Raw genomic sequence first — 27,267 nt, 5'->3', positions numbered from 1 at the left:
ACAGAGGCTGCAACCTCTCACACTGAATATGTACAATAGTCCCTCCTCTGAACTGCAGTTGGGGATGAGTGAAGTTGTTTAACTTGGCACTCGGACCTGACCGGGTACACACTACGAAGCCACGCCAATTACAGACGTCACCGCATCCACGCATGCGCACCGCTCCATTTCAATCAAGACGGCGGCCGTTAAGGGACTGATATCAGGAAAAAGATCCAAAGCTGCAAACGCAGGACCTACAGGTCCGTATTCCTGCTTTGGGGCCTTCACGCATTGTTTAGAAACTTTCCCCATCCAGAGGCGGCTCCATCGCTTCCTCCGGATTTCCACATCTTTACCACTTGCCCATGAAACAAAGAAGCATCTGTTTCCAAGCGCCATCACACATTGCGCATGCTCCAACTACTCACAGGCACTGCGCCTGCGCATTGCTGTCCTGTGTTGTTGATAAGGGAAATTCACCACCGCGGGGAATGCTGGGTAATCAACGCGCCATTTGCTTGGGGGCAACCAGGCTAGCTCACGGAAGCGAAGTGGGAGGCGAGCAGGTTTTCATAGATAGAATTTACAGTGCAGAAGGGGGCCAATCAGCCTATCGAGTCTGCACCGGCTCTTGGAAAGAGCACCCTACACAAGGTCAACACCTCCACCCTATCCCCATAACCCAGTAACCCAACCCAACACTAAGGGCCATTTTGGACACTAAGGGCAATTTATCATAGCCAATCCACCTAACCTGCACATCTTTGGACTGTGGGAGGAAACCGGAGCACCCGGAAGAAACCCACGCACACACAGGGAGGATGTGCAGACTCCGCACAGACAGTGACCCAAGCCGGAATCGAACCTGGGACCCTGGTGCTGTGAAGCAATTGTGCTAACCACCATGCTACCATGCTGCCATTAGGTGACTAGTTTGATTTTTTTTTTTGGGTGTACGGGTGAACTGTTCTGCTGACCCCCCCCATCAGCAGAACTGGTCCACCACCAACAATCCCAACCCCCCCTATATGAAACTAGTCACCTGCTCGCCTCCCAGGCGCTTCCGTGAGCTAGCTAGGGATTGGTGCTTGGACCAGGGAGCAGGAGCGGTCATCCTGGACCAGGGAGCGGGAGCGGTCATCCTGGATCACGGAGCAGGAGCGGTCATCCTGGACCAGGGAGCTGGAGCGGTCAGCCTGGACCAGGGAGCAGGAGCGATCATCCTGGACCAGGGAGCAGGAGCGGTCATCTTGGACCAGTGAGCTGGAGCGGTCATCCTGGACCAGGGAGCAGGAGCGGTCATCCTGGACCAGGGAGCAAGAGCGGTCATCCTGGACCAGGGAGCAGGAGCGGTCATCCTGGACCAGGGAGCAGGAGCGGTCATCCTGGACCAGGGAGCAGGAGCGGTCATCCTGGACCAGGAAGCAGGAGCGGTCATCCTGGACCAGGGAGCATGAGCGGTCATCCTGGACCAGGGAGCAGGAGCGGTCATCCTGGACCAGGGAGCAGGAGCGGTCATCCTGGACCAGGGAGCAGGCAGAGAGAATACTGTGGATTTCTATTCTGGACTGTAAAGGGGAAATAAATAGTACATGTTAAGGTTATGATATGATTTAAGAATGAGGTTTCAGACTGAATAAAACAACAGATACGGGGATACAGATTGTTACTAAAATTCTAATTGACCTTTGTAAAACTTAAAGCACAAGTCAGCAGAATTTGCAGCTGTGTTCTCGCAAGGACAGCGAGCTTCAATAACAAGGAACAGTAGGTAACGGCTGTCTCAGTAACAGGGAGGGACAGTGGACAATAACAAGATAAGAGGTGCCTGCAAGGGTAGGTGAGAGTGCGTGTTTATATGTAATACCAGATCAAAACTTTAAACAATGACTGTGCATGTGTTAAAAAAAATTATAACTATTTGCCACATTGTGTAAACAAATGGTTTAGTTCAGCGAGAATGCTTGTTGAGCTATCTCTCCCTGCATATGCCTGAATAAATGACCATAAATCTGCTCTGGTACTCCTGTGAATCATTTGTTCGTAGAAGTTAACGGTGACAGATTGAGACGCGATAACAACTGACAAGTGATGGTTTCTGTAAATTTACAGAATACTGGAAGTGGATGATTGACAGACAGGAAACTCAAACCAAACATCACATCGCGATCTGACAGAGCCGCTCGATTCTTCAGGACCTGAATTTCAGCAGCATCTGGGTGTGGAAGGTAAAAGGTTTGTCTGCTGTGTCTGTGAGGAAAGATTTCAGGTCTCAGTGTGACTGGAAAAGCCCCGAGATTCACAAACCCTGGTTAGACCAAACCTGGAGAACGGTGTTCAGTTCTGGGCAACAGTCCTGAGGAAGGATAGAATGGCCTTGGAGGGAGCTTAGCACAAAGTTACCGAGGGATATCTGAATGCCCAGAGTTAAATTACAAGGTGCAATTATAGGAATCCATAGTCTTCGTAGGTTTCCTCCGGATGCTCCGGTTACCTCCCACAAAAATGTGCAGGTTAGGTGGATTGGCTGTGCTGAATTGTCCCTTTGTGTACAAAAGGCTAGGTAGGGTTATGGGGATAAGGTGGAGGAGTGGGCCTCAGTAGGGTGTTCTTTCAGAGGGTTGGTACAGACTCGAAGGACCAAATGGGCTCTTTCTGCACTGTAGGGATTCTAGGATTTCTTGGAGAGCCACAAAGTCATAATGGTACAGAGGATGGCATTCCACCCATTGAGTCCGTGCCAGCTCTATACAGCAATCCAGTGAGTCCCATTCCCCTGCTCTAGCCCGTGTCCTCACAGGTTTATTTCCCTCCAGTGTCTCTTCAATTCCCTTCAAAATTATTCAGCGTGTCTAGTTCCTCCCCTTCATGGGCAGCAGGTTTTGGGTCATTATCACTCACTGTGTAAAAATATTCTCCCTCACATCCCCCTCTACCTCTTATACAAAAATGTAAATCTCTGTCCCAGATTTTTTTGTCTACCTTATCTAAACCCGTCAGAATCTTGAGAACCTGAATCAAGTCTCCCCCCCAGCTTCTTTTGCTCAAACTATTCTGGTACATCTCCTCGGCAACTTCTCAAGAATCTTCACATCCTTCCTAAAGTCTGGTGACCAGATATGTACACAATACTCAAGATGTGACCTAACCAGAGCATAACCCCAGTTTTTCTATCAGTATTCCTGCTTATGAAGCTCAACACCCCATTTGCTTTGCTAACTACCCTCTCAATATATCTTGCTGATATACAAAATCCTCGTCCTTCGCCTCCCACCTCTATCTCTCGCCTCCCATAGAGGCCAGAGTCCTGTGTTGGGCCAGACCAGGTGGCAGGTTCCCTTCCCGAAGGACATTAGTGAACCAGTTGAGTTTTCACAATAACCAGTAACTTTCATGATCACTTCTTCCTAGTCCCGGCCCCACAAAGTACCAGATGCATTCAGCTCCATTTTACAACCTGTCCTGTTTTAAATTAATTTCACAGGGTATTCGAAGGGAAGACATCGCCGTCAAAAACCTCTCACCAAACATCACATCAGGATCTCACGGACTCGCCCAATTTATTGTAACCCGAATATCATTGGATTTTGAACATGGAAGAGAAAAGCACCGTTCACAGTAAGGACAAACCGTACACGTGTTATGTGTGTGGACGAGGATTCTGGCAATCATCTGGCCTGTCAAGGCACAAGTGTAGTCACACTGGGGAGAAACGGTGGAAATGTGGGGACTGTGGGAAAGGATTCATTTCCCCATCTCTGCTGGAAATTCATCGACGCAGCCACAGTGGGGAGAGACCATTCACCTGCTGTGTGTGTGTGGAAGGGATTCAGTCATTCATCCAACCTCCTGAAGCACCAACGAATTCACTCCGAGGAGAGGCCGTTCACCTGCTCCGAGTGTGGGAAGGGATTCACTCAGTCATCCGACCTGCTGACGCACCAGCGAATTCACTCGGGAGAGAGACCATTCACCTGCTTGGAGTGTGGGAAAAGATTCATTATTTCAGCCCACCTGATCACTCACCAGCGGGTTCACACGGACGAGAGACCTTTTAAATGTCCAGACTGTGGGAGGTGCTTCAAAAGTTCTTGGGAACTGATGTCCCATCAACGTGTCCACTTTGATGAGAAACCGTTGAGATGCTCTGACTGTGGGACTGGGTTCAAACGGTCATCTCAACTCACTGTACACCAGCGAATTCACACCGGGGAGAGGCCATTCACCTGCTCAGACTGTGGGAAGGGATTGACTACCTCATCCAACCTGCTGCATCACCAGCGAGTTCACAAGTAACTACAATGATTAGTTTTTGCTGTTAATCACATTCAGGACTGAACCATGTTCATCGGGACGTTTCTGCTGATGTTATTAGATTCCAGCCCACTAACAGGGGGTCATATTCTGGCTAAAAGTCGAATAAATCAGTTTTGTGTAAAACACAGTGTTGAAACTTTTTAATATCTCTAATACAAATTAGTTGCTTTTGAAGTTCTCTCCCCCTCCCCTGTCTCCTCCATCCTCATCTCCAACAAGTGTGAGGAGCTCATGGAGCTTCTAATCACTGATATTGAGACAATCTGATCAGCTGCCTCTGCTGCTTTCATCCCTTTCACTAGCCCACCAGACCAAACTGTCTCTAAATTTCATCCTTTCCAGAGCCCTGAACCCACATCTTTCTCTAGTTTCGCTCCCATCTCCCCTCATGCCCTCTCAGAGCTCATCTTGTCCATGAGATCCAGCTCCTGCTTCATCGACCCTATTCTCACAAAACTTATCACCCAACTTCCCCATGTTCACTCACATTGTCATGTCTCTCTCTCGCTGGTACTGTCCCTCTGTCCTTCAAACCTGCCATCATCACCTGTTCCTCGAAACCCTCACCTTCCTTACAAACTACTGCCCCATCTCCAGCCTCCCTTTTCTCTCCAAACTCCTCAAACATGTTGTCACCTCCCAAAACCCTGTGCATCTTTCTGGAACTCCATGTTTGAGCCCCTCCAATCAGGTTTCTGCTCTGTCATAGGACTGGGACAGTTCTTATCAAAGTTACAAATGACATCCTCTGTGACAAAGATAAACCTCCCCTCTGTCCTCAGCCTGTCTGCAGCCTTTGACAAGGTCGACCACACCATTCTGCTCCGTCACCTCTCCACTGTCACCCAGCTGCTCTCTCCTGGTTCCATTCTTCTCCATCAGAGTCAGAGAATCACTTGTAATGTCTTCCCTTCCCACTCGCACAGTTACCTCTGGTGTTCCCAAAGGATCCAGACTTGTGTCCTCTTATTTCTCATCCACATGTTCCCCACAATAACACCATCTGAACACAGTGTCAGTTGTCACATTTACACTGACCGCTCCCAGCTCCACCTCACCACTACCTCTCTCCACCTTTGCCTTTGTGAAATTCTCAGCCTGTTTGTCTGATATCCAGTGGTGGATGTGGAGACATTTCCTTCAATTAAATCTTGGGAAAACCAAAGTCATTGTTTTCATTCCCGAGCTAACAACTCCATTCCTCTCCCTGGTAACGTCTGACACTAAACCAGACCTGTTTGCACCCCTGATGTCATAAATCATTCTGAAAGATCTTGTCAAGATTGTTACTTTGAATTTTCTGTCTGCAAATCCTCTCCCTCTAACTCCCAGTAAAAGGAGTTTACAGAGGTTTTTGGTGTAAATACAGGATAGAAATTCAGGACCATTCTAGTTTCTATGGTGCATTCTCCCAAATCTATGAATCTCAGTCCCACACACTCCTCTCCCTCTCTGCTCATTGTTCTAGATTCAGTCTCCAGTCTCCTCCTGATTCTTTTCTCCTCTCCAGATTGTCTCTCCTCATGTCCTTAAACTGGTGACTCAGGCTGTGAATCAATCCCACTCCTTCACTCTCATTCCAACAAATACTGCAGCTATCATCTTTAACAACTTTATTAGTAATTTCCAATATTGGGAAAGAATCACCTTTTCCCAATTATGGAGAACAGAAATCCAGTGGGCAGCTCAGAACTTCCTCCTCCCCAGGACTGGTTTAACAAGCTGTGTGTATCTAAGTTACATTATACAGACTCACTCACTCAGCGATCAGATCTCACTGAACTATGACACAAGCTGTGTGTATCTGAGTTACATTTATACAAACTCACTCACTCAGCGATCAGATCTCACTGAACTATGACACAAGCTGTGTGTATCTGAGTTACATTTATACAGACTCACTCACTCAGTAAGTGATCAGATCTCACTGAGCTACAACAGCTCTATTTATAATGAGTTTTTAACATAATAAAATGTCTCAAGCAGTTTCACAAGATCATGAGAACACATTGGGGTCGATGACCAAAGTCTTGGTCAAAGGGTTTGGTTATAAGGAGGGTTTTAAAGGTGGAAAATGAAGTGGAAAAGTAGAGGGGTTTACGGACGAAATTCCAGAGATTAGGGTCCAGGCAGCTAACGGCCATCAATTGGAATGTGATTAAAATCAGGGATGAAGGACATCCGGGAATGGCGCTCCATGTACGTGGGCCCCATAGCCCAGGCTCAAGGCCCAAATCTGAACTTTGGGACAGAGTTTGACCATCCCTGGTCTCAGAGAAAAACAATTCTCCGATAAACATCTTGTAAGATTTTGGTTTATTTCTAACATAAAAAGTTCGGACCAGTTGAGTCCTGTGTACTCGATGGGGATTGACTTTAACAGATTTAAAATCCTCTGGATCTCAGCGTTACAACAAGAATATGTTTCAGTCGAGATTCAAATATATAAATATTGAAAAACTGAACCAAAATGGGGAAAGACAGCAGCTCAATCATTTCAAAGTGAGAAATGAATGGTCTCTGTTTCAGGTGGGACTCCTTCAGAAAGAACACTTCCCACCAGCAGCACCAACCCCCCTCCCCCTCCCTGTTCACCCACTCATCCTCCCATTGCACATCCACCCAATGGCCCCCAGCCTGGATTCACATTCAGCATGAACTCAGTGAGAGGCTGAGCTGGCCCCGGGATGTAAGAACGGACAAGAGCTGGAAGTGGTTCCAGTCAATACAGTTTGTGCATCATTATTAAACAAAGAAACTTCATATCTTGTCAAATCCCCATTTCAGACACTTGGTGAATTACAATTTGGAGCCCAGACCCTTCCTGTTGCTTCTACTTGGTGCATCCTGTGTGGTTTCAGCAGAGGTAGAGACAGGCTGCTCACATCCCTGCTCTCACTGCCCAGAGGCTTGTGGTCTCCACCCTCTGGGTTTCAGAGCCCCTGAGGGTCCTGGGACAGACTGACCCATCTGATCCTGTACCGGGCAGATTCAGCTGGAGACGGGGCGGCGCGTTGGATACTGCCTGTGGGTTTGGGGGGAACGGGTCCAAGGTGGGAGCTCTTTGAGTGGAGTTCCCAGATCCATGTCTCCTTCCTCCACCATCCCTCTCCTGGACCAGCGTCACATCATTCCTCCCACTCTGCTGCTGACCAGCTTGGGGGAGATCAGTGACGTGTTGACAGTATCTGTCATCCTGTTCAAGGCAGCAGACATCTCCTGCATGGCCGTGGTCATGACCTACACTGACCCATTTCAGAGCCGTGCTTGAAGCTCCATGGAGGCAGCCACTCTCTCCATGACACAGTCTCTGGAACCTCCTCTAGCCCTACAACTGTCCAAGCTCCCTCACTCGTCCAATTAGGGGAGAAGGTGGCATTGTGGTAATGTCACTGGATTAGTGATCCAGAGGCCCAGGCTAATGCTCTGGAGACACGGATTCAAATCCCAAATCCAATGAATAAACCTGGAATTCTAAAGTTAGTCTCAGCGGCCGTGACAACTATCATCGATTGTTGGGAAAACCCATCTGGTTCACGAATGTCCTTTAGGGAGGGAAATCTGCCGCCTTACCTGGTCTGGCCTCCATGTGACTCCAGACCCACAGCACTGTGGTTAACTCTAGTGCTGAGTTGGCCACTCAGTTGATGGGCAATTAGGGATGGGTAACTAAACCCGGCCTTTCCAGTGACGTCCACATCCCATAAAACAATCACAAAAAAAACCTCACCCCCTTCAGCTCCTTGACTTGCTTCACTCCACCATTGGCAGAGGCACCTTCACCTACCGAGGTCCTAAGGGCTGGAAGCCCCTCACTAAACCTGTCTCCTTACCTTTTCCACCCAGATTCTGTCCCTCTGTGAAGGGTCTCCGACATTTTAACCTGTTGATGGGTAAATGTCAGTTGTTGTTGTCACTGCCTCACATTGGAAAACTCAGGAATGTCACAAAAACACTCGGAAACTTCAGACCGAAGATTCTCAGCTGGAAACTTCACCTTCAGTCAGGAACAGATCACAGCTTTGCATCATCTCTGATTGGACAGCACATTGTGTACAAAAAATCACCATCTAATATCACCATCTAATAATGTTCATAAAATGTCAGAAATTCATTGACTGTGAATAGAATGAGCTCTCTCTGGCTCTCAGTAACAAAGCTTCCACAGCAGCTTGCTGGGTGACACACACAGCACAGGCCTGTTCTCTCTGTCACAAACCCTGGAACCAGATTTCTAAACTGGAGACGGTTGGATCTGAAGACCCAAATATAAACCAACTGTCTGAGTAAAGGTTAAAACGGTTCGACAGGAAAATCACTTTGGATAGGAAAGATTTTCAAAATGATCGGTGCTGGATTCAGACTAACACCAAACATTCTGACTGGATCCAGAGGAAGGAGAACACAAGAGACTCCAGCCCCGGAGATCAGCTTCATCTGTCCGAGTGTCTGATCCGGGATCAGTAAACCATTCCGAGGAGACCATCATCTCCAGCCCCGGAGATCAGCTCCATCTGTCCGAGTGTCTGATCCAGGATCAGTAAACCATTCAGAGGAGACCGTCACCTCCAGCCCCAGAGATCAGCTCCATCTGTCCGAGTGATTGATCCGGGATCGGTAAACTATTCCGAGGAAACCGTCACCTCCAGCCTCGGAGATCGGCTCCATCTGTCCAAGTGTCTGATCCGGGATCAGTAAACCATTCAGAGGAGACTGTCACCTCCAGCCTCGGAGATCAGCATCTCCCTGATCCAGGACCAGTAAACCATTCTCACATGTTGTGGGTCACATGTATTTCCAGCCGATTTAGCTTGTGTACCAAATCTACACTGTCGCTTTTTCACAAATTGCTTTAAAATCACCAATGACTTGGATCCCCTTTTTGGGTAAACTCTTGACTCCTGGACTAAAATCTTTCAGTTTTCAGCATTCATCACGAAATGAAATGAAAATCACTTATTGTCACAAATAGGCTTCAATGAAGTTACTGTGAAAAGCCCTGAGTCGCCATATTCTGGCGCCTCTTCGGGGAGGCTGGTACGGGAATTAATCTTGTTGACTCTAAACACAGTTGTAAAGGAGCCTTCTGTCTGTATCTCGGAGCTCTGAACCATGGAAGAGAGTGACTGGGGCATGTTTCTTACACACCTCAGGGTTAACCCACACATTCAGTCCTGGATCTGATTGACAGCAGCAAAAACAGCAGAATCCAATTCCTGGAGAGACTCATGAAGTCGCTGGTGTTTCAGCATAAGTTGTAAGTCAGTGAATCCATTCCCGCACTCGGGGCAGGTGAACGATTTCTCTCCAGCGTGAACTCGCTGGTGAATCATCAGCTCATTGCTGCTTCTAAAGCTCTGCTCACAGGCAAAACATTTAAAAGCTTTTATATCAGAGTGAATTTGTTGGTGTTTCAGCAGGTTGGATGACTGAGTGAATCCCTTCCCACACACAAAGCAGGTGAACGGTCTCTCCCCAGTGTGAATTCGCTGATGCATCACAAGACCATTGCTGCTTCGAAAGCTCTGCTCACAGTCAAAACATTTAAAAGGTTTTATATCAGAGTGAATTTGTTGGTGTTTCAGTAGGTGATAAGACTGAATGAATCCCTTCCCACACACAGAGCAGGTAAACGGTCTCTCCCCAGTGTGAATTCTCTGATGTACAGTAAGTTCAGATGATCGCCTGAAGCCAGTCCCGCAGTGAGAGCAACTGAATGGTCTCTCGTCAGTGTGAATACGTTGATGACAGGTCACTTCCCCGGACGTTTTAAAGCACTTCCCACAGCCTGGACATTTAAAAGGTCTTTTATCAGTGTGAACTCGCTGGTGTTTCTGCAGGTTAGATGTAGCAGTGAATCCCTTTCCACACAAGGAGCAGGTGAATGGCTTCTCCTCACTGTGAATGTGTTGGTGTCTCAAGAGATACTTTTTGCTTTTAAATTTCTTCTCACAGTCAGAACATTTGAAAGGTGTCTAATCGTGTGAACATACTGGTGTGTCAGCAGGCTGGATGACTGAGTGAATCCCTTCCCACAGGTGGAGCAGGTGAATGGCCTCTCCCCAGTGTGACTGCGTCGGTGCATTTCCAGTTCAGAAGGGTAGCTGAATCCCTTCCAACTGTCCCCACATTTCCACTGTTTCTCCATAGTGCCGGTGTCCTTGTGTCTCTCCAGGTTGAATGACAAATTGAACTCTCATCCAGACACACAACACGTGTATGTTTCTCCCCACTGTGAATGATGTGATGTTTTTTCTGCCTATGTAATTGGTTAAAGCTCTTCCCACATCAGTTCACTGGAACACTCAATGTCTGTGTGGGTCTTGGTGCTTTTTCAGTCACACTGATAATTGAAATCTTTTCTCACAAACTGAACAGACAAACATTACTCCTTCCACATTCAAAGACTGGGATATTCGGGTTCTAAAGAATTGAGTGACTGTCAGATCTTGATGTTTGGTTGAGTTTTCTGTCGGCCAATCATCCGCTTCGAATATCCTGTAACAGGAGTTTACAAAAGCCATCACTGTCAGTCCAGATAGAAATTCTGAACAGACAATTCTAGTTTCTCTGGAACATCTCCCTCTCTTGTTCCCCCAAAGCTGTAAATCCCTGTCCCACACACTCTCCCTCCTCCCTGGGCTGAAATGCAAACCCATCTCACCATCTGCACCATTTCTTTCCTCCACTCCCAGTTTTCTCCCTCCCTCTCTTCTGCCTGGGTTCAGTTCTCCAGTTCCTGTCTGCAGACTGACAATAAAATCAATGGGTCTTATTGGGGGTTTGGGGCCTCCACTCACCCGCCTGAGTCCAGCTTCATATTCACACTGCGCATGCTCCAGCTCACAATGGTTGGGGAGTGATTGACGGCAGGTCACGACCAATAAGAAGAAGGTAATCCGGGTCTGGATTGATCCTGCAACCAGCCGCCATCTTGGGAAAGGAAGTCGGGTCTTTTGTTCTTGGAGCGGAGCGCTGGGGCGGCCATCTTAGTAAGGGAACAGGGAGTGGGCGGGGCTTCCTCCCCTGTGACAGGCCCGGGGCAACTAGCGACAACCACCTTCTTGGGAATGGAAGTCGGGTCTTTTGTTCTGGAGCGGAGCGCTTGGGCGGCCATCTTAGTACGGGAAGAAGTTGTGGGCGGGTTTCCGCTCTGGTGACAACACCCGGGTCACCCGGCGGCCGCCGCCAGCTTGTGGCGGTGATTCTCTATCCGGGACTTTAGTGAAGGACAATGAGCTGGAGCTGAGGTTGGAAAGTGTTCAGAGGAAAGTCTGAAATCAGATTTACAGCCAGATATCTGTAAGAACCACAAAGTTCACATTCGTTATGTTTGGCAAATGAAATCACAATGCTGCAAACACTCAGTTCTGAAGAAGAATCAGGTTGCATTGGAAATGTTAACTCTCTTTCTCTCTCTTCACAGAAGCTGCCAAACCTGCTGAGGATTTCCACAACTTTCTGTTTTCACTTCACATTTCCAGGTTCTGCAGAGTTTTACTCAAATTATTATGTTTTTGAAATTTTGTTACATAACCTGTTAAGAGTAAAACAATTGTCACCATTTAAATGTCCAAATCAGTGATATTTATTTGTTTAACTGAGACTGGGCTGTTCAGGGGCAATGTCAGAAATCACTTCACAGAAAATATAGTGAAATCTGGAATTCTGTTCAGATTCTGTCAATAGAAACTATAAAAACTGAGATTGATTGAAGTTTGTGAGACAAGAGTATTAATGGTTATAGAATCAAGGGAGATGGATGGATTGAAAAACAGATCAGGCATCTGCAAACTGGAGCTTCATGTCTGAGGTTGAACTGATTCTGGTTTTGTTTTGAAGGTGGTGTCGGTTTCCTGTCCTGTCGATTATCTCCACACCCGTGGGTAATTTGCTGGAGGTGAGATGATCTTTATTTGTGTCACAAGTAGGCTTACATCAACACTGCAGTGATTAACTATGATTAACACAAACTGATTTGACTTGATTTTTATTCAGAATTTAATTTCTTATAACCGGGTTGGAGTTTATACAGAATAATAATAACAGTCTTTATTATTGTCACAAGTAGGCTTATATTAACACTGCAATGAAGTGCTGTGAAAATCCCCTTGTCCAACACTCTGACGCCTTTTCGGGTAAATTGAGGGAAAATACAGAATGTCCAGTTCAACTTACAATTCACCTCCCGTCTTTCAGGACTTGTGGGAGACCCACGCAGACACGGGGAGAACTTGCAGACTCCGCACAGTGACCCAAGTGGGAATCGAACCCAGGTCCCTGGTGCTGTGAAGCAACAGTGCTAACAACTGTGCTACCGTGAAGGGGAAGAGGGTTGGTGCAGTGACACAGCCTTGTCTGATCCCAGTCTTCACTGAAATAGTGTCTGGAGTGTTTCCATTGATGAGGATCATGGCTTGTGTGTCATTATTGTGCAGGCGGAGGATGGTGGCCAATTTCTGAGGACAGCCAAATTTGAAGAACATACTGAATAAAACATCTCTTTGACGGTATAAAGCGTTTTTGTGAGGTCAGAAAAGACCAAGAACTGCGATTGATGCTGTCCCTTGTATTTTCCTTGGGTTTGTCAAGTAGTGTAGATCATGTCTTTGGTGCCTCATGAAGGGAGAAAACCTAACTGTGACTCTGGAAGGAGCTCGTTGGCCACGAAGAGGAGATCATTGAGGAGGATCCTGGCAATGATCTTCTGTGTGGCAGACAGCAGGGAGTTGCCTGTGCAGTTACCACAATCAGACTTGGCTCTCGTGAATATAGTCACAGTGTCTCGGAGATCCCCGGGCATGCATCCATCTCCCCAGGTGAGGAATATGAGATTGTGTCGCTGTGCCAGGAGTGTAACCCCGCCATGCTTCAGAATTTCAGCAGCGATTCATTCTGCTCCAGAGGCCGTGTTGTTTTTCAGCTGTTGAATGGCTTTTTCACTCTGCTCCCGATTGGGGTCCAACATGGACTGAGCCGGACAGGATACTGGGGAATAGATTTAAGGACATATTAAAGCCAAAGACAGAGTCTCGGTCGAGGGAATCTTCAGAATGTTCCCTCCAGTGAGCACTGACTGACACTCTGTCCTTGATGAGTTCCCCTCCACACTTTGCTCTCAGTGGGGTGGGCCATTGACTGCTTAGGTCATCAATTGTATTGGCAGCACTGGTGAAATTGTGCATGTCATTGCTATCCATGAGCTGTTGGCTATCCCTCACTCTTTCTACCTTCTAAAGGCTTCAGAAACTTGGAAAACCTAGAGCAGGCACCTAAAAGGCACTGGAGCAGTACTTCCAGCAGTGCCTTCACAAGATGCTCCAAATCCAGGGGCAAGGAGGGCGATCCAACAGAGGAGAGGGAAAGAGAAAACTGGGAGTGGAGGAAAGAAAGTCGGGGGCAGAGGTGAGTGTAGTGGCCATCACTAAGGAGAAGGTGCTGGGGAAGCTGAAAGGTCTGAAGGTGGATAAATCACCCAGTCCGGGTGGACTACACCCCAGGGTACCGAAGGAGATAACTGCGGAGGTTGTGGGGCCATTGGTGGTGATCCTTCAGGGATCACGAGTCAAGGGGCTCCCGGGGGACAGGGAAGTGACTAATGTAACACCCCAGTTTAAGAAAGAAAGAAGGTAGAATATGGGAAATTATAGGCAGGTTACTCTGACTTTGGTTGTTGATAAGATTTTAGAGGCCATTATTGTGGATGAGATTACGGAGTTCTTGGAAGTGCATGGTAAAATAGGACTGAGTCAACATGGCTTCATCAAGGGGAGGTCATGCCTGACAAATCTGTTAGAATTCTTTGAGGAGGTAAAAAGGAAGTTCAACAAAGGAGAGCCAGTGGATGTGATCCATTTGGGTTTCCAGAAAACCTTTGACAAGGCGCCGTACAACAGGCTGCTAAATAAATATAAGAGCCCATGGCGTTAGGGGCAAGGTACTGGAATGGTTCGAGAATTAGTTGACAGGCAGAAGGCGGAGAGTGGGGATGAAGGGGTCTATTTCAGGATGGCAGCCGGTGACTATTGGGGTTCCACAGGGGTCAGTGTTGGAACCACAGCTATTCAATACATTCTGTGTCCCTCTGTGACCTGAACAGGCGCCGGACTGTGGCGACGAGATTTTCACAGTAACTTTATTGCAGTGTTAATGTAAGCCTACTTATCGTAGAATTTACAATGCAGAAGGAGGCCATTCAGCCCATCGAGTCTGCACCGGCTCTTGGAAATAGCACCCTACCCAAGCCCACACCTCCACCCTATACCCATAACCCAGTCACCACACCCAACACTAAAGGCAATTTTGGACACTAAGGGCAATTTAGCATGGCCAACCCACCCAACCTGCACATCTTTGGACTGTGGGAGGAAACCGGAGCACCCGGAGGAAACCCACGCACACACGGAGAGAATGTGCAGACTCCGCACAGACAGTGACCCAAGCCGGGAATCGAACCTGGAGCTGTGAATCAATTATGCTAACCACTATGCTACCGTGCTGCCCCGACTTGTGACACTAATAAAGATTATCATTATTATTATTAGCTGGAGTACTGTGTGCAGATCTGGTTGCCACATTATAGGAAGGCTGTGATTGCACTGGAGGGGTGAAGAGGCGATTCACCAGGATGTTGCCTGGGATGGAATGTTTCAGTTATGAAGCGAGGTTGGGTAGGCTTGGGTTATTTTCATTGGAGCAGAGAAGACTGAGGGGCGACCTGATCGAGGTGCACAAGATTATGAGGGGCATGGACAGGGTGGGTAGGGAGCAGCTGTTCCCCTCAGTTGAAGGGTCAGTCACAAGGGGACACAAGTTCATGATGAGGGGCAGGGGGTTTAGGGGGGGTTTGAGGAAAAACCTTTTCACCCAGAGGGTGGTGACGTTCTGGAACGCATTGCCTGGGAAGGTGGTAGAAGCAGGTTGCCTCACATCCTTTAAAAAGTACCTGGATGAAGACTGGCACGGCATAACATTCAAGGCTATGGATCAACTGCTGGCAAATGGGGTTAGGTCGGTAGGTCAGGTGTTTTTCGTGTGTCAGTGTTGGATTTGGATTTTGTTTATTGTCACGTGTACTGAGGTACAGTGAAAAGTAGTTTTCTGCGAGCAGCTCAACAGATCATTAAGTACATGGGAAGAAAAGGAAATAAAAGAAAATACATAATAGGGCAACACAAGGTACACAATGTAACTACATAAGCACTGGCATCGGGTGAAGCATTCAGGGGTGTAGTGTTAATCGGGTCAGTCCATAAGAGGGTCATTTAAGAGTCTGGTGACAGCGGGGAAGAAGCTGTTTTTGAGTCTGTTCGTGCATGTTCTCAGACTTTTGTATTTCCTGCCCGATGGAAGAAGTTGGAAGAGTGAGTAAGCCGGGTGGCAGGGGTCTTTGATTATGCTGCCCACTTTCCCCAGGCAGCGGGAGGTGTAGATGGAGTCAATGGGTGGGAGGCAGGTTTGTGTGATGGACTGGGCGGTGTTCACGACTCTCTGAAGTTTCTTACGGTCTTGGGCCGAGCAGTTGCCATACCAGGCTGTGATGCAGCCCGATAGGATGCTTTCTATGGTGCATCTGTAAAAGTTGGTATGAGTTAATGTGGACATGCCGAATTTCCTTAGTTTCCTGAGGAAATATAGGCGCTGTTGTGCTTTCTTGGTGGTAGCGTCGATGTGGGTGGACCAGGACAGATTTTTGGAGACGTGTACCCCTCGGAATTTGAAACTGCTAACCATCTCCACCTCGGCCCCGTTGATGCTGACAGGGGTGTGTACTGTACTTTGCTTCCTGAAGTCAATGACCAGCTCTTTAGTTTTGCTGGCATTGAGGGAGAGATTGTTGTCGCTACACCACTCCACTAGGTTCTCTCTCTCCCTCCTGGATTCCGACTCATGCAGACTTGATGGGTGAAAGGCCTCTTCACTGTTGCTGTTGATACAATGTTAGGTGGCATTGTAGGCAGCCCAGACGATGGCATAAAATTGCATGGAGATATTGACAGACCAGGTGAATGGGCAAATTTGTGGCAGATGGAATTCATTGTAATCAAGTGTGAGGTTATCCATTTTGAACCAAAAAATAATATAACAGAGGACTTTCTAAATGGAAAGAGGTTAAGTACAGTGGATGGCGAAGGTGCACAGATCCTTAAAATGCCCCGAACAAGTGCAGAAAATAATCAAAAAGGAATGCTGGCATTTATATCTGGAGGATTGGAGTATAAAGACAGAGCTTATGCTGCAGCTATACAAAACCCTGGTAAGACGCCACTTGGAGAACTGTGAGCCATTCTGGGCACCACACCTTCAGGAGGATATTGTGTTCTTGGAGGGAGTGCAATATAGGCTTACTAAAACGATTCGCTGCGATACCTGGACTACGGGGGTTAGGTTATGATGAGAGATTATTGATTGATTGGTTTTATTTATTGTCACGTGTGCTGAGGTACAGTGAAAAGTATTGTTCTGCGGACAGTCCATACAGATCGTTCCATACATGAAATAAACCCATAGGACCTACATAAATACACAGGCAAGGGGTGAGCAGACAGAGTGCATTACTACTCAGTAGAGAAGGTGTGTGAAGAGATCAGTTCAGTCCATAAGAGGATCATTCAGGAGTCTGGTAACAGTGGGGAAGAAACTGTTGTTGACCCTGTCACCATGTGTTCTCAGACTTTTCTCTGATGGGAGAAGTTGGAAGAGTGAGTAACCCGGATGGGAGGGGTCTTTGATTGTGCTGCCCGCTTTCCCCAGGCAGCGGGAGGTATAGACAGAGTCAGTGGATGGGAGGCAGGTTTGTGTGATGGACTGGGCTGTGTTCACGATTCTCTGAAGTTTCTTACGATCTTGGACCAAGCAGTTGCCATACCAGGCTGTGATATAGCCAGATGGGATGCTTTCTATGGTGCATCTGTAAAAGTTGGTAAGAGTCAACGTGGACATGCTGAATTTTCTTAGTTTCCTGAGAAAGTATAGACACTGTTGTGCTTTCTTGGTCGTAGAGTCGGCGTGGGTGGACCAGGACAGATTTGTGGTGATGTGCACACCTAGGAATTTGAAGCTGTCCACCATCTCCACCTCGACACAATTGATGCAGACAGGGGTGTGTACGATACTTTGCTTCCTGGAGTCAATGACCAGCTCTTTAGTTTTGCTGACATTTAGGGAGAGATTGTTGTTGTTACGCTACTCCACTTGGTTCTCTATGTCCCTCCTGTAGATATTGAAGATGTCGAGGGATATGATGGATATTGTGGGAAAACGGTGCTGAGGTAGGTCAGCCAATGATCCCATTGAATGGTTCAGCAGGCTCGATGGGCCGAATGGCCGACTGCAGCTCATATTTGTTGTGATCTCCTGGACAGGAAGCTGTGAGCTTGGATTTGTCAATCAGCCTGAATCAGCACCTTCAGGAGAATAGAGAGGGTGAATATTAGATACAGCAGAGTGAGAATGGAGGGATTGTGTGGGATGGAGATTTACAGTTTTCAGGGAATAAGAGAGGAAAAAATGTGCCACCAAAACGAGAATTGTCTGTTCTGAGTTTCTATCCTGTACTGACAGTGATGACTTTTGTAAATTGTTTTTACAGGATATTAGGCGAAGAGGAATTACAGACAGAAATCTAAAATGTCACGTCTCGATCTGATATTACTCCCTTCCTTGGAACCTCAATATCTCCCGCCTTTGAATCGAGAAGGAGAAATGTTTTCCCGAACTGTCAGCTAAAGATTTCAAACATCAGTCTGATTGGAAAAGCACCGAGACCCACACAACACACACCCGAGTGAGAGTGTTCCAGTGAACTGACTGTGGAAAGAGCCTCAACCAGTTACACAGCCTGAAAAAACATCACACCATTCACAGTGCGGAGAGACCGTACCCATATTCTGAACTGATTGTCGAACCTGGAGACAGGAGGAGACCCAAAACATGGAGAAACGGTGGAAATGTGGGGACTGGGAAGGGATTCCGAGTCCCATCGCAGCTGGAGACTCATCGACGCAGTCACACTGGGGAGAGGCCGTTCACCTGCTCTCTGTGTGGGAAGGGATTCACTTGGTTATCCACCCTGCAGAGACATCAGCGAGTTCACACTGGGGAGAGGCCATTCACCTGCTCCCAATGTGGGAAGGGGTTCAATGATTCATCCACCCTGCGGAAACACCAGCGAGTTCACACTGGGGAGAGGCCATTCACCTGCTCTCAGTGTGGGAAAGGATTCTCTCGGTTATCCACCCTGCGGATTCACCAGCGAGTTCACACTGGGGAGAGGCCATTCACGTGTTCTCAGTGTGGGAAGGGATTCACTCAATTATCCAACCTGCAGACACACCAGCGAGTTCACACTGGGGAGAGGACACCATCTGCCCTCAGTGTGGGAAGGGATTTACTCAATTATCCACCCTGCGGAAACACCAACGAGTTCACACTGGGGAGAGGCCATTCACCTGCTCTCAGTGTAGGGAAGGATTCACTCAGTTATTCCACCCACGGAGACACCAGCGAGTTCACACTGGGGAGAGGCCATTCACCTGCTCTCAGTGTGGGAAAGGATTCTCTCGGTTATCCACCCTGCGGGGACACCAGCGAGTTCACACTGGGGAGAGGCCATTCACCTGCTCTCAGTGTGGAAAGGGATTCTTTTCGTTATCTCACCAGCGGAGACACCAGCGAGTTCACACTGGGGAGACGTCGTCCACCTCTCAATGTGAGACGGGATTGCATGGTTCATTGCACTTGCTGTGACACCAACAATGTCACAATCGATTACAGGGGTTGGATTCTGCTGTTATTGTTTCCGCTCTACACCCAGGACTGCATTTTGTTCATTCTGACAGGTGGTCAGTGGGGATGGTCGGAGGGTTTCTTTCTGCTGGACTGGCCGGTCTCGCCACTTTGCCTCCAGTGGGCTGATGCTCTTTGGGCTTTGTTGCTAATATTGCTCACCGCCTGCGGCCCGCATACGTTTGGGGTGATTAGGAGCCTTACGTACCCAGCTGCGCCGTACACCAAAACGTTTGATGAACTTGTGAATATAGTGGGGCAACATTTTAACCCAACCCCGTCCATGATAGTCCAGCGTTACCGGTTTAATACCACTGAGAGGACCCCTGGAGAATCCCTTGCCGATTTTCTATCCAGGCTACGCAGGATTGCGGAGTACTGTGACTATGGTGAGACCTTGTCAGAAATGTTACGCGACTGTTTGGTTTGCGATATTAACAATGCGGCCATCCAGAGAAAGTTGTTAGTGGAGCCAACATTGACTTTTCAACAGGCCATTCAAATAGTATTGTCCCGAGAGAGCGCAGAGCGAGGAGTACAGGAGCTACAGGGAATGGAAGTGCATGCCTTGGGGCGCAACCCCTTCCGTCCGAAAACGTCCCTCCGCACTCACTTGGGTGAGGCAACATCCGGACCGACGCCAGTGGCCGTCGGACATTCCTACCCGAAGGGAGCCTTCTCCAGAGCCCATGGATGAGGAGCCATGTCCTTGTCAGACTTGTAGGCACCGACCCCGTCGCGGATGGCGGTCCTGGGGGCGCCAGAGGCGCCGTCGTTCCGACCGAAACTGGGACCAGCCCAGGGGCCGTAACTGGGACCAGCCCAGAGGCCGTACCTTCCACGTGGATGAACCTGCGGCGACTACTCCTGAGGACGTGGAGACGGAGGACGACTGCCTGCAGCTGCATTGTGTGGCAGCTCCCCGTGTGGCCCCCATTAAGGTGACAGTACGGGTCAATGGCCACCCGCTTGAGATGGAGTTGGATACTGGCGCAGTGGTCTCAGTGATCACCCAGAGGACATTCAACCGCATCAAGCAGGGTATACAGACCCTTACATTAACCGACTCACAGGCCAGGTTGGCCACCTACACGGGGGAACCACTGGACATTGCAGGAACTACAATGACCCCTGTTGTCTATGGACGCCAGGAGGGGCGTTTCCCACTTATCGTGGTGCGCGGCCATGGGCCCAGCCTGTTGGGTCGGGACTGGTTGCGCCATTTGAGGTTGCAATGGCAGCACATCCTCCAAACAGTTTCTGAAGGGTTGACTGAGGTGCTAGGACGATACCCAGATGTATTCCAGCCTGGTTTGGGGAAAATAAAAGGGGCCGTAGCCCGTATCCAAGTTGAACCAGGAGCCACGCTGCGCTATTTCCGGGCGCGCCCAGTGCCTTACGCCTTGCTCCAGAAGGTAGATGGGGTGCTCACTTGTTTGGAGAGTTTGGGTATTATCAAGCCCGTCTGTTTTGCTGACTGGGCAGCAGCAATTATACCTGTAATGAAGCCAGATGCCACAGTTCGCTTGTGTGGCGACTATAAACTTACAGTGAATACGGTTTCCTGACTCGACCGATATCCAATGCCGCGCATAGAGGATCTCTACGCGAAACTTGCAGGTGGACTCTCGTTCACAAAATTAGATATGAGTCACGCCTATCTGCAGTTGGAGCTGGACCCTGCCTCCCGACCATATGTAACGATTAATACACACTGGGGCCTGTATGAATATACACGGTTGCCCTTTGGAGTATCCTCTGCCTGCGCAATTTTTCAACGTGTTATGGAGGGCATTTTGAGAGGTTTACCACGTGTGGCTGTCTACCTAGATGACGTTTTGATTACAGGGACATCGGAGCAGGAACATTTGGAAATACTGGAGGCTGTCCTTGGGCGCCTTTCGGAGGCTGGAGTCCGTTTACGTCGCACAAAGTGCGTATTTCAGGCAAAGGAAGTAGCCTAGCTAGGTTATCGGGTGGACCGTGAAGGTCTGCACCCCATCGCAGAGACGTTTCGTGCAATTCAACATGCCCCCGCCCCGACTGACACTTCACATCTTCGTTCTTTTCTCGGTCTCGTAAATTATTCCGGGAAGTTCCTCCCCAATCTGGCAACTACGCTGGCCCCTTTGCAGCTTCTGCTAAAGAAAAATCACTCCTGGGTTTGGGGTCAGCCGCAAGAAACCGCTTTCCGGCGGGTAAAGCAACAATTGTCGTCGTCTGGGTTACTAACCCACTATGATCCTGGAAAGCCTTTGCTCGTCACATGTGATGCATCCCCGTATGGTATTGGGGCCATCCTGTCCCACAAGATGGAGAACGGGGCCGAACGACCGATAGCTTTCGCCTCCCGCACATTGACTGCAGCGGAGAAAAAGTGCGCGCAGATCGAGAAGGAGGGCCTGGCAGTGGTTTTTGCGGTGAGACGCTACCACCAGTATGTGTACGGCCGCCATTTCACTATCGTGACTGATCATAAGCCCCTGCTGGGACTTTTCAGAGAGGATAAGCCAATACCGCCCATTGCTTCTGCACGGATCCAGCGCTGGGCTTTGTTGCTTGCTGCATACGAGTATTCTCTGGAGTACAAACCAGGTACGCAGATAGCAAATGCCGACGCACTGAGCCGATTGCCTTTATCGACCGGCCCCATGTCGACCCCCACGACCGGTGAGGTGGTTGCAACCCTAACTTTTATGGACACCTTGCCTGTCACGGCATCACAGATCCGTGAGTGGACCCAGACGGAGCCAGTCCTGTCAAAGGTTCGGCACATAGTCCTGTATGGTGGGCAGCATAGACAGCTCCCAGGCGAGTTGCGGGCATTTTCCTCCAAGCTGTCAGAATTCAGCGTGGAAGACTGCATCCTCTTGTGGGGGACGCGTGTGATTGTCCCGGTAAAAGGCCAGGAGCTGATACTAACAGACTTGCACAATGGGCATCCAGGCGTGACCAAAATTAAAATGTTGGCCCGGAGTTATGTCTGGTGGCCAGACCTCGACACCGACATTGAGAAGGTGGCCCAAAACTGCTCCATTTGCCAGGAGCATCAGAAGCTTCCACCGGCCGCGCCCCTACATCACTGGGAATGGTCATGGCGGCCTTGGGCACGCTTGCATGCAGATTTCGCAGGCCCTTTTCAAGGATCCATGTTCCTTCTACTAATTGACGCCCAGTCCAAATGGCTAGAGGTGCATAAGATGCAGGGGACAACGTCCTGCGCAACAATTGAAAAGATGCGTTTATCGTTTAGTCCGCATGGCCTCCCCGAGGTGCTGGTCACGGATAACGGCACTCCATTCACGAGTGAGGAGTTTGCGAGGTTCACGAAGGGTAACGGCATCCGCCGTATCCGCACTGCCCCTTACCACCCGGCTTCAAATGGGTTGGCAGAGCGCGCAGTGCAGACATTCAAAAGAGGCCTAAAGAAGCAGTCTTCCGGATCAATGGACACGAGACTGGCTCGCTTTTTGTTTACGTACAGGACCACCCCCCATGCAGTGACTGTGGTAGCTCCCGCAGAACTCCTAATGGGCCGGAGACTTCGCACCCGCCTTAGTATGGTTTTTCCGGACATTGGCGCAAAAGTACGCCGCACACAAGAACGGCAGGGACAGGGATTTTCTCGGCATCGGCCGATTCGGCAGTTTGTGCCCGGTGACCCAGTGTTCGTTCGGAATTTTGCTGGTGGTGCCCAATGGGTTCCTGGTGTAATCTTTCGCCAAACGGGCCCTATATCTTACCAAGTGCAAGCCCAGGGTCGTCTCCAGCGAAAACATGTAGACCACGTTCAGTCCAGAAGACCATCCCCTCAAAAGATTCCCCGCCCCCGGAGCTCATTTCAACAGCCGCAGAGACCAGAGACAAGGGAAGGTAGTCCTCACCATCTGCCACTGGTGCCTCACTCTAAGCCTGCGCAGGTCGTTACGGGACCGAATGGAGATAGAGACGCTGACATGACGGAGGCAGCAGACTCTGACTCCGAGATGGAGACACAGGATGCATCAGAGGGGGAATCCTTGGGTCCACGGGCCGTGGATGTACAACCGCGCCGTTCATCACGGCGGTCTCCGTCTCGTTACACGCCGCCTGATCCAGCGCCGCGTGCATGTGGTGTCCGGCCTGGGCCAAACGAGTCCGACGCCCTCCTTCGCCAGGGTCTACGGTGGATTCCTTGGACTTTGGGGGGGAGGGATGTTATAACCTGCCTACTTACCATTGGCTGGGGACTAATGACTATCCCACAATCCTGTGGGAGTATGAGCTTCCCCAATGAGGGGGGCGGAGAAACCACTAGTAAACTCCCAGTATAAATAAGCTGGCCAGTTCAGGAACCAGCAGGAAGGAGTATGTAGCAAGGGAAGTTACTGTTATGTATATATGTTATAGTAAATAAATGTTATTACTTTGTATCCTTAAAACTCGTGCTGGATTCTTCGTGGCCCTTACAAAAGTATTCTCAATTTAAAAAAACAAAATCTCCGGGTGTTACTCACTTATCTGGGTGTTACTTACACAAGAAAACTATCCGGGTTTGAGGGGCAGGTTGTCTGAGGTGGACTGGGAAACTGATGGGAGACAGAGAATAGCTAATATTTTAGGAATTATTACCTATTTACCAAGGGGTCGGTTAGCTCAGTTGGCTGGACGGCTGGTTCGTGATACAGACCGAGCAGTTGCCATACCAGGCGTGATGCAGCTGGATAGGATGCTCTCTATTGCACATCTGTAGAAGTTTGTGAGAGTCGATGCAGACATGCCAAATTTCTTTAGCTTCTATAGGAAGTAGAGACGTTGTTGGGCTTTCTTGACTGTTGCATCAACGTGAGTGGATCAGGACAGACTGTTGGCGATGGTGACACCCAGGAACTTAAAACTATCGACCATCTCCACTTCTGAGCCATTGATGCAACCGGGAGTGTGTGTCGTGCTACGCTTCCTGAAATCGATGATCAATTCCTTGGAAATGGAAATATTCCATTAGATCAAAGGAAGGGGCTCATAAAGTAGTCAAAATAGTAGTAATGAATGAATCAGTAGTTATAGTAAAGGATTGAGTTTTATTTGCTGTAAAATTGTAAAAGCTTAATTGCTGTGTATGTGCAATGAGAATAAATGTATCGGCAAGAGAGACCTTCCAGCCCTGATTAGCCTCAACATTTGAAACTGTATGAATCAGGAATTGTACAGAATCAGGTAAAGAGATAGTATGAAACTGTTCGATTGTATTCCTGTCTAAGTTAATGAGAGAAGGTGGTGTCAGTAACTGGGAATCCAGTTCAATTAAACTAGTGCCCAATTTACCAATGGTTATGTTACAACAGGCTCAACGCTGACCTGATGTAATGGTCACTTTGGGGATGAAAGTCGAGGTTCCGAAGGTCTTCCTTGCTGGCCAAGTACTGAAGACTCTCAAGGCCGAGTTCCAAGGAAATTACTGTCAAAGAAGGAGCCAGGGAGGGTTACGCTTCTACAGACTGATCACCTGCATGAAATTGTAAAAGTCAATGTCTTCAAGTTGTTCAGTAAACCATTTTCTTTTAATACACATTTTAAATTTACTATCCAGACAATTCTGCCTTGTTTTAATTGGTTAAAAACGTGTCTGAAACAGTGAAACAAAGTGAATTCATTAAATGGTAAGTTGGGGTGGCTGAAATCAATTAAGTTACAGATAAGAAGATCAGATAACATCAATCTTCGATTTAAAAACTTGCATTTCTGTAGCGCCTTTCACAATCGCAGGACGTCACAAAGTGCTTTACAGCCAATCGAGTACTTTTGTAGGGTTGTAACTGGTGTAATGTAGGAAAAACAGCAGCAAATTTATACACAGCAAGATCCCACAAACAGCAATGTGATAATAAGCAGATCTTATTTTGGTGATGTTGATTGAGGGATAAATGTTGGACACATGGGATAAATCCCCAATTCTTCTTCACAATAGTGGGAACTTTTACTGGACCTGAGAGGGACAGACAGGGCTTCAGTTGAACATCTTATTTGAAAGAAGGAAACTCTGACAGTGCAGCACTCCCTCAGGGCTGGCACAAGGAATATTGGATGTCATTTTTGTCCTCTGGTCCCTGGACTGGGATTTAATCCCACAACTTTCTGATTCAGGGTGGGAGTGCCACCCACTGAGTCAGGGCTGAAACTGTAGACAATCCAAAGTTAGAAAGGGAAAGTTAGCCTTTAAAACCCTTTGCCTAAATTTAATAATAAAGACCTCAGTCTGGATAACATGGATTTAACTTCAACAAATGTGAGAGCGTTGGTTTAGAGCCACAAGTTTTGACTTTGAGACTCGGGCACCTTTTTGTCTCTATTGCTCGTGTCAATGACAGCCAGGCGACGGAGCTGAGGGCTGCATTTGGCGGCGAATAACAGGGTCTGCAGCCCCAGTTGGGAAACTGCCATGGGCATCGCACTAATAGAGAGACAGGGAGGTGCTGGAGGACTGAGTGGGAAATGGGCCTTCAACCAGTTATATCAGTCACTCAGAGCGAACACAAAACCCTTCTCTTTCAATACATATACAGGGAAGAGGCTGCAATGAAATCTGTCTCTTTTCACCTGCATAAAGGCAGGAGGCTCAGATTCACATGATGAAGCAGGAGTCCTTTTAGCCCATCATTCCTCCATGAAAAACCTCAAAAGCTCCATTAATCTTTTCCGGGGCAGTAACCAGCTCTCCCCCCTCATCTTTAACCTGAGCTATTCCCCATGTGGCTGGCTGCCGTCTCAATTGGTGAGCCAATAATCGACTGACTTTAACCCCGTACTCAAATTTTTTGACGTGAGTTGTTCTGATCTGCCTGAATGCAGATTCAATGGTATCTTTCCAAACATAAATAATTGAAAGGGAATAATTTGCAGGGCTGTGGGGAAGAGCAGAGCAGTTGGATGAATCAGTGTACTTTCGAAGAGATAGCAGGGGAATCTTGGGCTAAAAGGACTCCTGCTTCATCATGTGAATCTGGGCCATGGAATACTGTCGATCCACCTCCAAGATTAAATCTGCCAACCTCTGCCTTTCAGACCTTTTTACGTTTGGAAAGATACCATTAAATCTGCATTCAGTCAGATCAGAACAACTCGCGTCAAAACATTTAAATAAAATCTCCCTCATGGACAAGGCTGGCAGGGCTGAAAGGCAGAGGTTGGTAGATTTAATCTTTGAGGTGGCTCGACAGTTCTCCACGGCCCCTACGGCAGAGTTGTTGGCAGAGAGAAAGATGTACAAATGATGTTTGAGTTTGAATTGACGGGGAATGCGGTGAGCCAGCGTTTGCGAGGAGCATTTTATGAGTATGGGGATAAAGCCAGTCGATTATTAGCTCACCAATTGAGACGGCAGGCAGCCACATGGGGAATAGCTCAGGTTAAAGGTGAGTGGGGAGAGCTGGTTACTGCCCCAGATAAGATTAATGGAGCTTTTGAGGTTTTTCATTGAGGGCTATACAAGTTTGAACCACTGGAGGTTGGCTCGGAGAGGGAGCAATTTTTAGACGGATTGGACTTCCCAGTGGTAGAGAGAGTGATGAGCAATGGGGTTGGAGGAAGTTATTGACTGTATTCGTTCCTAGCAATCGGGGAAAGCCCTGGGGCCGGATGGTTTTCCGGTGGAATTTTACAAACAGTTTGCGGCCTTGTTGGTGCTGTACTTACTGGGAATTTTCAATGACTCTCTGCTGAGGGGACTGCTGCCGACCACACTGTCGTTGACCCTGAGTTCTCTAATCCCTGGAAAAGGACAAAGATCCCCTTGTGTGTGGGTCTTATCAACTTATTTCACGATAAAATACTGATGTGAAAATACCAGCTATGGTTCTGGCGAAATGTTTGGAGGAGTGCACAACAGAAGTGATCTCTGAGGACCAGACAGGGTTTGTCAGGGGCCACAGTTATCATCCAACATCAGGAGGCTTTTGAATGTGGTCATGTCGCCCCCTATGGAGCAGGTGCCGGAGGTAACCACCTCCATGGATCTGGAGAAGGCCGTTGACCGTGTGGAGGGCAGCTACCTCTTCGAGGTCTGGGCGATTTGGGATTGGTCGTACTTTTATTTCCTGGGTGAAACTGCGATATAATTCCTATGGCTAGTGTCCGGACCAATGCTGTGAGCTCAGGATATTTCTGACTCATATATTCAGGCACAAGACAGGGATGCCTGCTGAC

The 27,267-nt window shown here is 48.3% G+C and overlaps 2 long non-coding RNA genes and 1 pseudogene across 3 annotated transcripts; all 3 read left to right on the top strand.

The window, feature by feature from the left end:
* The first annotated feature begins 131 nt into the window (after window positions 1-131).
* On the top strand, window positions 132-3,620 carry LOC140419531 (uncharacterized). Its single transcript, XR_011945842.1, has 3 exons — window positions 132-242; window positions 2,095-2,210; window positions 3,467-3,620. It is a non-coding gene; the product is annotated as an uncharacterized lncRNA (long non-coding RNA).
* Window positions 3,621-11,353: 7,733 nt separating this feature from the next.
* LOC140419527 (uncharacterized) lies at window positions 11,354-24,647 on the top strand. 2 transcript variants are annotated; one of them, XR_011945837.1, is made up of 4 exons: window positions 11,354-11,601; window positions 11,726-11,783; window positions 12,142-12,199; window positions 24,411-24,647. It is a non-coding gene; the product is annotated as an uncharacterized lncRNA (long non-coding RNA). The 2 variants fall into 2 exon arrangements; XR_011945838.1 differs by having other exon boundaries at window positions 23,869-24,647.
* LOC140421367 (uncharacterized) lies at window positions 18,104-19,211 on the top strand (annotated as a pseudogene).
* Window positions 24,648-27,267: the final 2,620 nt, after the last annotated feature.

The sequence above is a fragment of the Scyliorhinus torazame genome, chromosome 5 (assembly GCF_047496885.1).
Source record: "Scyliorhinus torazame isolate Kashiwa2021f chromosome 5, sScyTor2.1, whole genome shotgun sequence".
Taxonomy (NCBI): Eukaryota; Metazoa; Chordata; class Chondrichthyes; order Carcharhiniformes; family Scyliorhinidae; genus Scyliorhinus; species Scyliorhinus torazame.
The sequence above is the reverse complement of the archived record's forward strand: the minus strand, read 5'-3'. Positions and strand labels throughout refer to the sequence as shown.